The sequence below is a fragment of the Macrotis lagotis genome, chromosome 1 (assembly GCF_037893015.1).
Source record: "Macrotis lagotis isolate mMagLag1 chromosome 1, bilby.v1.9.chrom.fasta, whole genome shotgun sequence".
NCBI lineage: Eukaryota > Metazoa > Chordata > Mammalia > Peramelemorphia > Peramelidae > Macrotis > Macrotis lagotis.
In genome coordinates, this window is record NC_133658.1 from 159,529,336 (window position 1) to 159,541,422 (window position 12,087).

Genomic DNA, 12,087 nt, shown 5'->3' on the forward strand with positions numbered 1-12,087 from the left:
TGGCCTTGGGCAAGCCACTTAACCCCCCATTGCCTTGCAAAAACCTTAAAAAAAAAAAAGGAATGAAAACATTCCTTATTTCTTCACAGTACAACCTGGTTGGTATTTCATCTCAGTGGTGTGAATGAAAGGCTTCCTGGTTATGTTTACACGTTGAATTCCTCTGTTAAAGGACAATTGCTTTTGATTTTTCCATTTAAAAAGCATACTTCATATCATGACTATTTACAAGATGTAATTAGGAATACAGAAGATATTAAGAGAAGAAAACTAGTCATGTGGTGAGAACAAGGAAAGCCAGGTGGTATCCTTAGGAGGTCAGATTCCCTGTGACTGATTTATGGTAGAAAATGGACAATGGCAGTACATGATGGGCAGATCTGGATGGATGATGAGAATAATAATGATAATCATGATGACAGCTAACATTTATGCAGCCCTTATTGACTATATGGCAACCTCTGTGTTCAGTTTGATCCTCACAACCACCCTGGGGTTATTGTCCATTTTAGAAGTTTAGTGACTTGCCCAGGCTCATACAGGTAGTAAGTATCTAAGGTCAGATTTGACCCCAGACCATCTAAACACCTAAATGAATATGTGAGTAAGTATTGACACATTTTTTAATTGTTCACACAGTATTACACCTTAGAGAGAATTTGAAGTCAGTAGACCTGGCTTTAAATTCTGTTATGATGCAACTCAGTTTCCACATCTACTAAACTGGAGGGGAGGGGTGAGCAAGATCATTTCTTAGGGTCCTTGCAACTCTAGGCCCTACATTCCTATGACTAAAGACAAAAGAGTTATTAGGGAAAGAGTTTATCAGAACATGTGGCTTGAGCCACCTACTTTTCCCATTCCAGTTGTAGACCAGATCCAAGGCATCTAATCTTCAAGAGACATGTAACTCATAAGTCAAGTGATAAGATCATTCATCTGAACATAGAACACATAGGTCTCAAGCCAGGATAACTAATTACCACTTTCACAAGGAAATCAACTCATACTCAGAGAAAGTACTCCTCCTTAAAATTCTGTGTAAAAGGAACTATATATTTATCCTGAAGTTGTCTCTCCTCTCTTGCAGAAGCGCAAACATGATTGAAACCACTCCAATATGTAACAAGTGATTAAAAGAAAAGTTCATCATTAATACTCTAGCTGAAGAATGCCAAGAAGCTTCCACAAGGTCAATATGATGCACAGTGGTCTTTGACTGTGAACTTCAATAGTTGCTATTTATGAAGCAGAAGAAATCAACAAAGTGAAAGCTGGAGACATACCAATCCCTGCTGTTTCTATCACGGGACATCTCGGAGCCAGAGGAGCATCTGGGGGGTCAGGAAGCAGATGGGGCAGTTGGTTCCCAACTGTCTGGGAGTCAGGAGACTTTGGTTTGGAGTCCAATTCAATTCTGTTTCTGTCTTTGAAAATCATTCTTCTTGTTGGAAAACTGGACCGGGTGGGATAAATAAAGAGAAAGAGGGTATAAAGGGATAAGCAATAGAAAAGAAGCCCAAGATGGGTAAGAAAACAATGAGAGATCACCTGACTGCTTTCAGGGCAACAGCTCATTTTTTTAAGATTATAGTTTAGAGTTGGAAGGGATATTAGAAGCCATTTGGTTTTGCCCTCTTCTTTATAGAAGAGAAAACAGAGCCCCAGGAAATGACTTGTTCGACATCATACAAGTAATAAGGAAAAAAAGATTGAATTTAGATTCTGATTCTGAATCCAGTGTTTTTTCTATAAAACTCAAGCCTCAGATTATATTGTTCAGACCACAAATTATACTACCAGAAATGCTCAAAAAATAAAAATAGAACATTTTATTCATGTAAAGTTCTTAAAAGTTTACAGAATGTCTTAAATGTATGATTTCATTTCATCTTCATAACAATTATGTAAAGGAGGTATATTATTCTCATTTTACATATAAGACAACTGGGGCTCAGCAAGGTTAAATGGCTTGACCAAAGTGACATAGTAAATGATAAGTCTGTGATTCAATTCTAGGTATTCTGACTCTACATTCAGTATTCTTCCTGTGTCTCCTCTTAATATGGTTCTTAATATGACACCTCAATACACATCTGATGGTTCATTTTACAACATCCCTTCAAGCATAGCTTTCTGTGTTACAAGAGTGAATATCAAGAGCACTCTTCAACTGAAACAAGTGGGAGAGGGATCAAAAGATTAGGGATGGGCAAATAGTGCAATTTTCCTGTAAATGGGAGTAGGAAAGATTCTGGAAACCAATAAGTTTGAGGTTTATTCTTAGCAAAATTCTAGAAAAGTTTATTTAAAAGATAGTCTTTGGGAACATTTGGAAGAGAATGGTGATCACTAATGACCAACAAAGGTCTTTTAACAACATAATTCAACAATTTGATGAGCATTTATCAAATACCAGTTTTATAGCTAATTAGTAGCATGTATATAGCAATTTAAGATTTACAAAGCACTTTCTAAGTACTCTCTCATTTTATCCTCACGACAAACCTGGGAATTAGGTGTTTCTATTATTTTCATCTTACAGATAAGAAAACTGAGGCAAAGAGGGGCTGTGACTTATCCAAGGTTACATAGCTAATAAATATCTAAGAAATTTGAACTTCCATCTGCTTGACTCCCTAACTTCTTTCCAGTCCCACCCAAAGAAAGTCTTTCTCAATATCTCACATTCCTACTGTTGATTACCTTCAATTGATTTTAGATGTATAACTAAGATGTTTACAATAAATCCTGGATATATCTTCTTGGTACATAGTTGTTTACCTATTGTTTACACAGAAAGAAGTAAAGAAAGAGCTGTGGACAGAAGAGTGAGTGAAGAAGGAAGAGAGAGAGAGGAGAGAGAGAGACAGAGAGAGAGGAGTCATAGAAAGAAGAGAATGAAGAGAAAAAAAGAGAGAGAAGAGAAAGGTGGAGACAGAGGTAGACAGAGAAGAGTGTAGATAAAGAAAAGGATTCAGGACAGTCCCTTAGAAAGTATCTACAGTTAAAGACTATAATGTGGATGATGACCCACAAAACACATCATAAGAGATTAAAATGATAGGAGAAGCAAGAGCGCATGATTTAACAGAGTTGCTCAAAAATTAAATAGTTTATCTGGTAAACTAGAGTCACCAAAACTCTTGATCATTAGTTGTATCCAATTAGAGAATGAATAAATTATATAACTTGTCAGTCTTTTTATCACTAAGAAGCTATGATTATCCTTTTTTAATTTATTTTATTTAGGTTTTTACAAGGCAATGGGGTTAAGCAGCTTGCCCGAGGCCGCACAGCTAGGTAATTAGTTTCTGAGACCAGATTTGAATCCAGGTACTCCTGACTCCAGAGCTGGTGCTTTATCCACTATGCCACCTAGCCACCCCTATGATTATCTTTCTAAGTTTATCCTTAGCTTCGCCTCATCTTCTGAGTGTCCATCTCTATATTTAGTATCTTCATGCTCATTTACTCATTCATTCAATCTATCTCCCCTCCCCAAAATAAATCCTTTCTTCATGTGGTTTATAGAATCATAGGGTCATGGTTTTACAATTGGAAGGGTGTTTCTCAATTTCCAGATAAGAAAACTGAGACCCAGGGAGAGTAATGACTTGCATAAGATTACACAAACATTAAACATCAAAGGTCAAATTTGAATTCAGATTGTTTGATTCCAAAAACAATGCTTTTTTCTATTGCAAAAAGTTTTGCAAAGATTAAATGAGTGAAAGGAAATTGCTTAGAAAAGGAAGAGGCCATATAGAAAGTTAAGGTGGTATTATTTGTTGTAAGGTACTTTCCCTAAATGCCCCAAGAGACCAACAGTAAAAATGAGTAGTCTGTGATTCAACTGAGGCTGGTCACATTTCAAAACTTAAGTTGATCACATCTCAAAACTTAAATTGCTTACATCTTGAGCCCCACTGGTTAGGATTGCAGTGATATCACACCATAATGACTGCAAAATGTTTAAAAGTCATGTAATTCTCTTGAATTAAATTAAAAACAACCAAACCAAAAACCTACATTTCTATTTCAGGTTCATATATAAATTTTTCCATCTCTAAGGCAGCAAGTGTAATTTGAAACCATATTAGAAAATTGGTCAAAGGCAATAAAATTGTTTAATCTAAGAAGAAACTTGAAAGGGACATGATCCCTGTCTTCAGAAATCTGAAAGATTATCAAAGGGAAAAGAGATTTTCTTGAACCCCCACTAAGTAGGACTAAAATCAAGGGTAGTTTAGAAGAGATCAGTTTCAGTTCAACATCCCAAAGTGGAATGGGTTGCTTTGGGAAATAGTGAGTTCTCCATTTGAAGAGACTCCTAATAGAAGTACAATGATACTTATTGGAAATGTATATATTCAATGCTTCATGTAGCTGTTAACCTAGATGACCACAGAAGTTACTTCTGACCCATCAATTCTGTGATTTTTACATATAATAGCAAAATGAATACAAAATGCTCCATCTTCACAAGAATACACATTTATAATGTGCTACTACCACCATAGAAGGCAGAGAGAGAATCCATTATATAATGACTTCCAAATTATTTTATATATTTCCAAAGATGTGGTAGGAATTATTATTCCAGAGGAATAATGATCAAGTGCATAATAAGATATATAATTTTTGGACATTGACCAATAGGAGAATTTGTTTTGACTATATATATATACATATATATATATATATATATATATTTACATATATATATGTTACAAGTGAAATTTTTTTCTTTCTTGTTTTTAAATAAGGGGAAGTAGAAGGTGAGAGAGAAAATATATTTTTGTTCATTAAGAAATAAATTTTTAAAATTAAAACTATATATATATGTGTGTATATATATATATATATATATATATATATATATATATATATATATATGGTAGAATATTCCTAAAGGAGGAATATATGAGCTCTTCACCTCAGTAGTTAGATAATTCATTTCACATGTGAAAAAGAAGGGAAGTCAGATTAGCTGACAGAGATAATGACTTTAAATTTCTATCTGGTTTAATGCATATTCGTATTATAGCCACATGCTACATCAGATGGGTTGTACCAAGTTGGGATGTCAATAATATCGAGCCCACTTCCCTCCAGGACCTCATGGACTTATTCTCAACACTCTTGTCTTAACCATACCTGTTGCTAATTTTTGAATGGAGAATATCCATTTTTTTGGAGGCAACAGGCTCAGAGAGTACTGAAGGAAAATGGCAAAGGATAGGATTTTCTTCAAAAAATAAAGTGGAAATAATATTAATCTTTCCCTCCACCAAAAGGATGATCATACTGTGAAAAAAAGAGAATGAAAGAGAGAGAACACTGGGTCTTCAAACAACCATTGACAGTTTCAGGTCCATGTGGACAATAACCCCACAAATGTGTAGAACTGGGAAAAGCTACTTTCTTCCATTCTCTTTTCTTCCCAGAATTTTCGGATGTCTTTGCTGAATATAATACCCTCCCTAATTCAGTTGTCTTCATTTCTGCTAGAAATCAGAGACAAAAAAAGTCACAAATAAACACCCTAATATTCATTAGCCAAGAAAAGCTTTGGCTATACAATGGAAGTCCAACTTAAGAATGACACGAAATAGATTTTTAGTTAGGCAGAGCAGTGTAATGGAAAAAATGATCAGATTTGTAATTTTAAAGAACAAACAATAACACTCAGTACTTACTGAGTTGGAGCAGCTAAGTGGTTCAGTGCATGGAGTGCTGGCTCTGGTGTCATAAAGACTTTTTTCCGAGTTCAAATCTCATCTCAGACATTTAGTAGGTGTATGACCCCATGCAGATCACTTAATCCTGACTTGCCTCAGTTTCTTCATCTGTAAAATGACCTGGAGAAAGAAAATGCAAACACTCCAGTATCTTTGCCAAGATAAACCCAAAAAGGGGTCACAAGAGTTAGGCATAATTGAAAAATAACTAAACAACTTTGACTGAGCATCTTTGGAAAAGTCTCTAATGGGGATAACTACTTTTCCTCCCTACCTCCAGGACTGTGGTATAATCTATGTGAAGTCTTTTGCAAATATAAAGAATAAGGGAAATGTGGGGCTTTTTACATTATTATCATTTTACCCAACTTGAAGGTTTCGGCAGCATTGTCTTCCTTCAATGCCACTACAGGGAAAGTAAGAACAAAAGCAGACAGCTACACAGTGCTGGTAGCCCAGAGAATGTGTTAATGAGCAACTCTCTGAGTTGGGTCAATGTCACAGTCATAAAAGTGTGCCAAACTATCATGGATAGGCATGTGGCTGAAGCTGACAAACGAGTTAGTTCTGCTATGAGGAGAATCCACTCCCCAAACTAGAATACAGAATGATATGACCACTTCATTTAGCTCTTAAGATACAGTATATCCTAAGTTGGAAATTGAGGATAGACAGCATGAGCCTGAAGGTCAATACAAATTATCTCTCTGGCAGAATAGGATCCAGGCAGTAGAGGGGGTCATTTTGCTCTACCTTGGCTAGAGTTTCCCCCAGAGATGGGGAGGCAGCAGACTCTCCTGGGAGAATTGTTCTGCCTTCAGCAATCCATTTTATTTTATTTTATTTTATTTTTTAGGGGTTTTTTTTTGCAAGGCAATGGGGTTAAGTAACTTGCCCAAGGCCACACAGCTAGGTAATTATTAAGTCTGAGGTCAAATTTGAACTCAGGTACTCCTGACTCCAGGGACGGTGCTCTATCCACTGTGCCACCTAGCCACCCCCAGCAATCCATTTTAAAGACTTTGTGGCCCTTGTTTCAGCTTTGGGTTAATAGGTTTATTTAGAAACCAGAATCTATAACAGGGTTGCATTAGTCCATTATGTTTTCTGAGAACTGAAAGGTGACTTTTAAGAAACCACAAAGATCTAGCAAACTACAGACCATCTCTCCATAAAGATCTCACATGGACCATTGGTTTGTATCTTTGTATTTCAAAGTTGATAGATAAAACATTTATTAATATGTATAAATTACACATTAGGAATTTCTAATTGCATCTTACTCCTTTCTAGGCTATGAACTCCTAAAGGAGTTTGCCTACTCAAAGCTCTGCATACCTCCAATATCAAAATGTTCTGCATGAAATAAAAGAAATATTTGTTGTATTATAATAAATGTTTGATTTGATTTACCTTCATGGAGCTTTTTTGGACCTTTCCCTTCCCTACCCTACCCACAATTGCTTTTTTTTAGCAAATATTGAAAAGACAAGGAAATCAGTAGGAAGAAATGGAAATCATGGCAGGAATCAAACAAAGTCGGTCACATTCCACATTATGCCATTTTTATCACTCTGACAGAAAATACCCCAGTACAAAGTGGATCAGAAAGGACCTTTTATAGCTTTTTTAAAGGACAGAGTACAATGATATGAATACTGATTTTAAAAATGAAAAAAATAACCAGAATGAATTGCAGAATAAGAGAATCTAGTAGTTCTTGTTAATCTTCTGTGAGGTTACCACATGGTTTACATGAGGTTTGGAAGAAATAAATCTACCATCCTTCCAGTTACTAGTTAACTTGGTATTAAAAATAGAGAATAAACAAATAACTGGCATTTTCTTTAGTTTTGCTTTTGATCATGGAAGAGAGAATTAAGAAATAATAGCTTTGGGCAGATGAATGAATCCCACCAGAAGAGCCCATGCCTGAGATACTATGCTAATATCATAAGTAACTCTGAAACAATTCAAAACCTATTTTTTCACAGTGTAATTAGCCCCAATACCAAGTAAAAAAACTTATTCAAATTTTTAAATTTCTTAAATTTGATTTTTTTTATTTGTATTTCTCCCGATTGTGATCACCATTCAAAAGGGAACTTAGAGTTGGGCTGAAAGTCCTGATTTTTAGAGTCTATGTCATTTTCGATCAACTGTGACATGTAGCTTCCTGTGTCATCTCCCAGTTATTCTGAAACAAAAACATTTATGAAAAACACAGATCACTACCCAACCACATATTAAGAGACAGTAACTCTAATACACAAAAACTGAAAAGGAAAAGAGAGATCTGATATACCACAGTAAGAAGCAATTTAGTTTCAAAAGAAGGGTTCTTTGCAAGATTTAAGAATCAAATTTAGCATCTTTAAGGAACAAAAATAGAAAATGGTACGAACCTGGACAAGCTACTCTACAAGTTTGGGTCTCAGTTTTCATATCTATAAAATAATATAGTACAGTACTAAGGACTCTCTGAGGTTTTCTCAAACTCTGAACTTATAGGATTCTGTGACAGCTAGGGAGAGAAAACAAAAGCAGAAATTTAATTTAAGGGTCCAAAATCATGCCATTGTCTTGGAGATCATTTGAATAATTAAGAATAAAAAATTTAAATGAATTCTTGCTATTCTCTTGGTCAAGTAGATTTTCCTATTTCCATTAATGTTTTCTCCTGTCTGCTTTCTTAGAATATGACTTTAGATGAGAGCAGAAAACGATCACTTATAAGTACAAAGTGTTGACCTAACCTGACATGGCTACCACATACCTCAAAGATAAAAATAAAATAAATGAAAGAGAAGTTTCAATGTAGACTTATTCCTAAGAAAGACTCATGGGGAAAAGGGAATCTCAAGACTTCATTTCAGTTCAATCCCATACACATTTATATTTTTTCTATATACAAAGTCCTGAACTAGCTGAAAGAGATATTAAAAGTGACTAGACTCCCTGCCCTCAGAGTGGTTATAGTCTAAAGGAGTATAAGACATAGATAGATATCAAAATAATAGGAGAGATATAGATTACATTTAAGTTGATTCTATACCAAGAAAAATGAAATAATCCAGAATATTATTTAATTCTAATGACCAATTTGGGCCTGAAAGAGTTGAGAAAATGCACCTCTATCTCTTTACTGGAGAAATGAATATATAGTAGTCATGGTACTATTGGTGTGAAGCATTATATATTTTGTTAGACATGATCAAGGAGTTGGTTTTGCATAAATGTTTTTTATCTTTTAAAAAATCTGAAAGGGGATAGTTCACAGGGAATGGGGCAAAGGGAAATAGCAAGAAATTAATGCAAAGAAGGGGCACTGATGTTAAACTTATAGATCTTATTGAAAAGACTTTCCAATATTAAGATTTTACATAAAACAAGAGGATTGCAGATAGTATATTCTTCTTTTAGTTGGAAGGGGGGGAAGATGGCAGAAGCTATATTAGCCATACTCAGATAAGCCCACAAACATAAAAGTGCTGAAGAACAATATGAGGACTTCAGAGAAGTATAAGAAGATTAAGATTTTTATAAAGAATTGTTTTGCCTCTTTAAGCCATTACAGTTTTGGTTCAAGTCGCATCCCATTTTCAGGGACATTATTCTTAATCATCCCAACCCAACAGAATTTTTGCAAAAACAAAGGTGGTAATGGATAAATACAAGTACAAAATTATACAGTCTACTCTTTTGACAACTGTAACCATGGCTAAGAAAGGTCACATCTAATGTTTAGATGAATATGACTGAAAAGCCATTTAGACAGGACAGGAAGAGAAGTGGCATTCAAGGCTCCAAAGTTGACCTTCATTCTATGCACTTAACACTACAAAATCCCATCTGTTAAATGTGATTTTATCTTCAAGTCTCCATTAACATATCAACATCCAGAAGTGGGTATTTCCATTTGGATGTTGTGCTATCTTCTCACTACCTTATTTAATAATTCACCTATGACTGAAGAGCAACATCTGTAGGTAAAAAAAAAATCACATTATACCACATTAATTTCTTTTTTTTCTATGATAAAGGGTTCCCTATACTTCTAAGATCAGATAGCTTTTAGCTATTGTCAGAGAATTCTCAGTGACACAAATACAAGCATATCAGTATCATCATAGACTGACTCTTTCTAAAGCAAAGTATTTAGGAAGGTTTCTGTAGCCACTGTCATGTTCAAAGAGCTCAAGACAACCACTCATTGTTATGTGAACCTTAATTCCCATTCTGTCAGAAGAGTATAAATTTAGCAGTAGAATAACATTAGAATACAAGCAATTCTCTAGATTATCTGTGCCAACAAGAGACTAGGACAGCATACAACAGTGAAAGATATAGTTCATCCAAATATATAATTTTTAGGGGAGATAATGGTGTTTTACTAGGTACATGGTAGAGATTTTTTGATTCTACAATTGATGACAGGGCTAAATGAATGAATTGAATCTGAATGAGCCCTGCCCCCAATATTATGAGACTTTATCTTAGAGTTTGTATCCTCTCCATAAAAAATATCAGTAATTTAGTGTGGAGAAACTCTACCCAAGGATTCTAAGTGCACCAGAGCCAATATGCTCTTGTTTAGTAAAAGATCATTCTAAATCATGGAAAGACAGCCAGCAAATTATTCTTTTGATTCTGTACTCAAAATGATGTCACAAATTCTCACATGTTGGATTTTAGGCTGCTTGCTTCACTTCCTTTGTCCTTTCGCATCCTATTTTCAGGATGTTTTCATGTGAGTTCAGATAGGGAAAGGAAAAAAGGCTAAAGTTCTGACTCAGGTGTTTGTTTTGCTTGTTTGGGGTTTTTAGGTTGGCAGAGGCAGCAGAGATTAGGTTTGGGAACAATAGAGCTTCAGGTTTGAAAGCAAACCTGGAAGAATTTCTGAGTCCAATCTTCTCATTTTATAGCTAAATAAACTAAGGTCCAGACAGGGGAAGTGACTTATCCCAAATCACAGAGTCAGTGATTAACAGAGTTAAGTCTCAGCTTTCCTGACTCATCCAGGGTTCTCCTTATTACTCCATGACCTTTCTAATATGAGATATAAGTGTTTACTTACTCAAGTGCTTAAAGAGGTCTCCTTATAAAGGACATTCACCTACAAGACAAGTTCAGCCCAACGACTTCAAGGAGATCAGAGTATGATTAAAAATGAGGCATTTTAATTATTCACTGATTTAAGTAATTAACAATATACTTATCCTTAGATTTTAAGTACATAGAGGGCAGGGACCTTATACAACTCTTAGACCATCTTATAACACCTTATACCACAGGGATATTTGATAAATATGTTAGATTTGCAAATGTTTGCTTAATGCTATATCAATAGTATACAAAAAGATCCTTAATGGGATCCATGACATTTTTTCCCCATATTTTGATAATTGTATTACAATGTAATTGGTTTTCTTTGTAATCCTCTGCATGGTGGCACTGTATGGTGGATAGAGCACTGGTCCTAGAATCAGAAGTACCTGAATTCAAATCCAACCTCAGGCATTTGACACTGGATCCAGATAGTTCCAGAGGAAAAAGTAAGACTGCTGATTAAGTACAGCATCCCCTCACTCAAATTCAGTTCACATGCTTGTCATGGCATTACTTTCCTGTCTGGTCTTCTTCAAGAACAAAGGACAAACAACAACAATGCATTTTATGCATTTAAAAACATTATTCCAAGAAGGGGTCCATAAACTTCAATGGACTGCCATAGAGATCCAGGTCATAAAAAGTTAAGAACTCCTAACTCTATAGATCTCCCCACCTCTGTTTCTCCCCTCCTCAAATCCATACTACTAATAGACTTATCTTTCATATATGGCTCTGATTATGTTGTTCTTCAGTTCAGAAATTTTCTTCAGTTCAGTCTCCACTGTGTAGCATTTAAGACTTTCCAAAATCTCAGTTTCCCCTCCCTTTTGTAGATTATAGATCTCCACATAATCTATATAGCCACCAAAGCAGACTTTCTGTCCTCCCAAAATTTTCTGGCCTGTGTATCTTTGTTCATGTTGTTTTCTGTGACTAGAATATTACAAAACACACACACACACACACACACACACACACACACATTTATTTACCTTTCCTGTTTTAATTCTTAATAAATCTTAATAAACCCAACTTAGACACCATCACTATCCCTATCTAACTCACTAATGGCTCCCCCCCAAAACTCACAGAGAATTTTGTCACAATCAATTATAATTCACAGTAATATGTGATAATTGTATGTCCATACTTCCAGATTATAAACTCCATGAGATTAAGGGACTCTATTTAGAGTCTGTACCCCTCCTAACACCCTACCTAAGATTGTTTC

The 12,087-nt window shown here is 35.2% G+C and overlaps 1 long non-coding RNA gene across 38 annotated transcripts in view; it reads right to left on the minus strand.

Moving 5' to 3' along the window:
- LOC141504332 (uncharacterized) overlaps window positions 1-12,087 on the minus strand; it is a 1,263,877-nt gene that overhangs the window by 838,986 nt on the left and 412,804 nt on the right. For all 38 annotated transcript variants that reach the window (XR_012473290.1, XR_012473291.1, XR_012473318.1 and 35 more), the window contains 2 exons: window positions 5,703-5,864; window positions 1,287-1,456 (listed from right to left, as the gene is read on the minus strand). This is a non-coding gene — a long non-coding RNA (uncharacterized LOC141504332). The remainder of the gene's footprint in view (window positions 1-1,286; window positions 1,457-5,702; window positions 5,865-12,087) is intronic.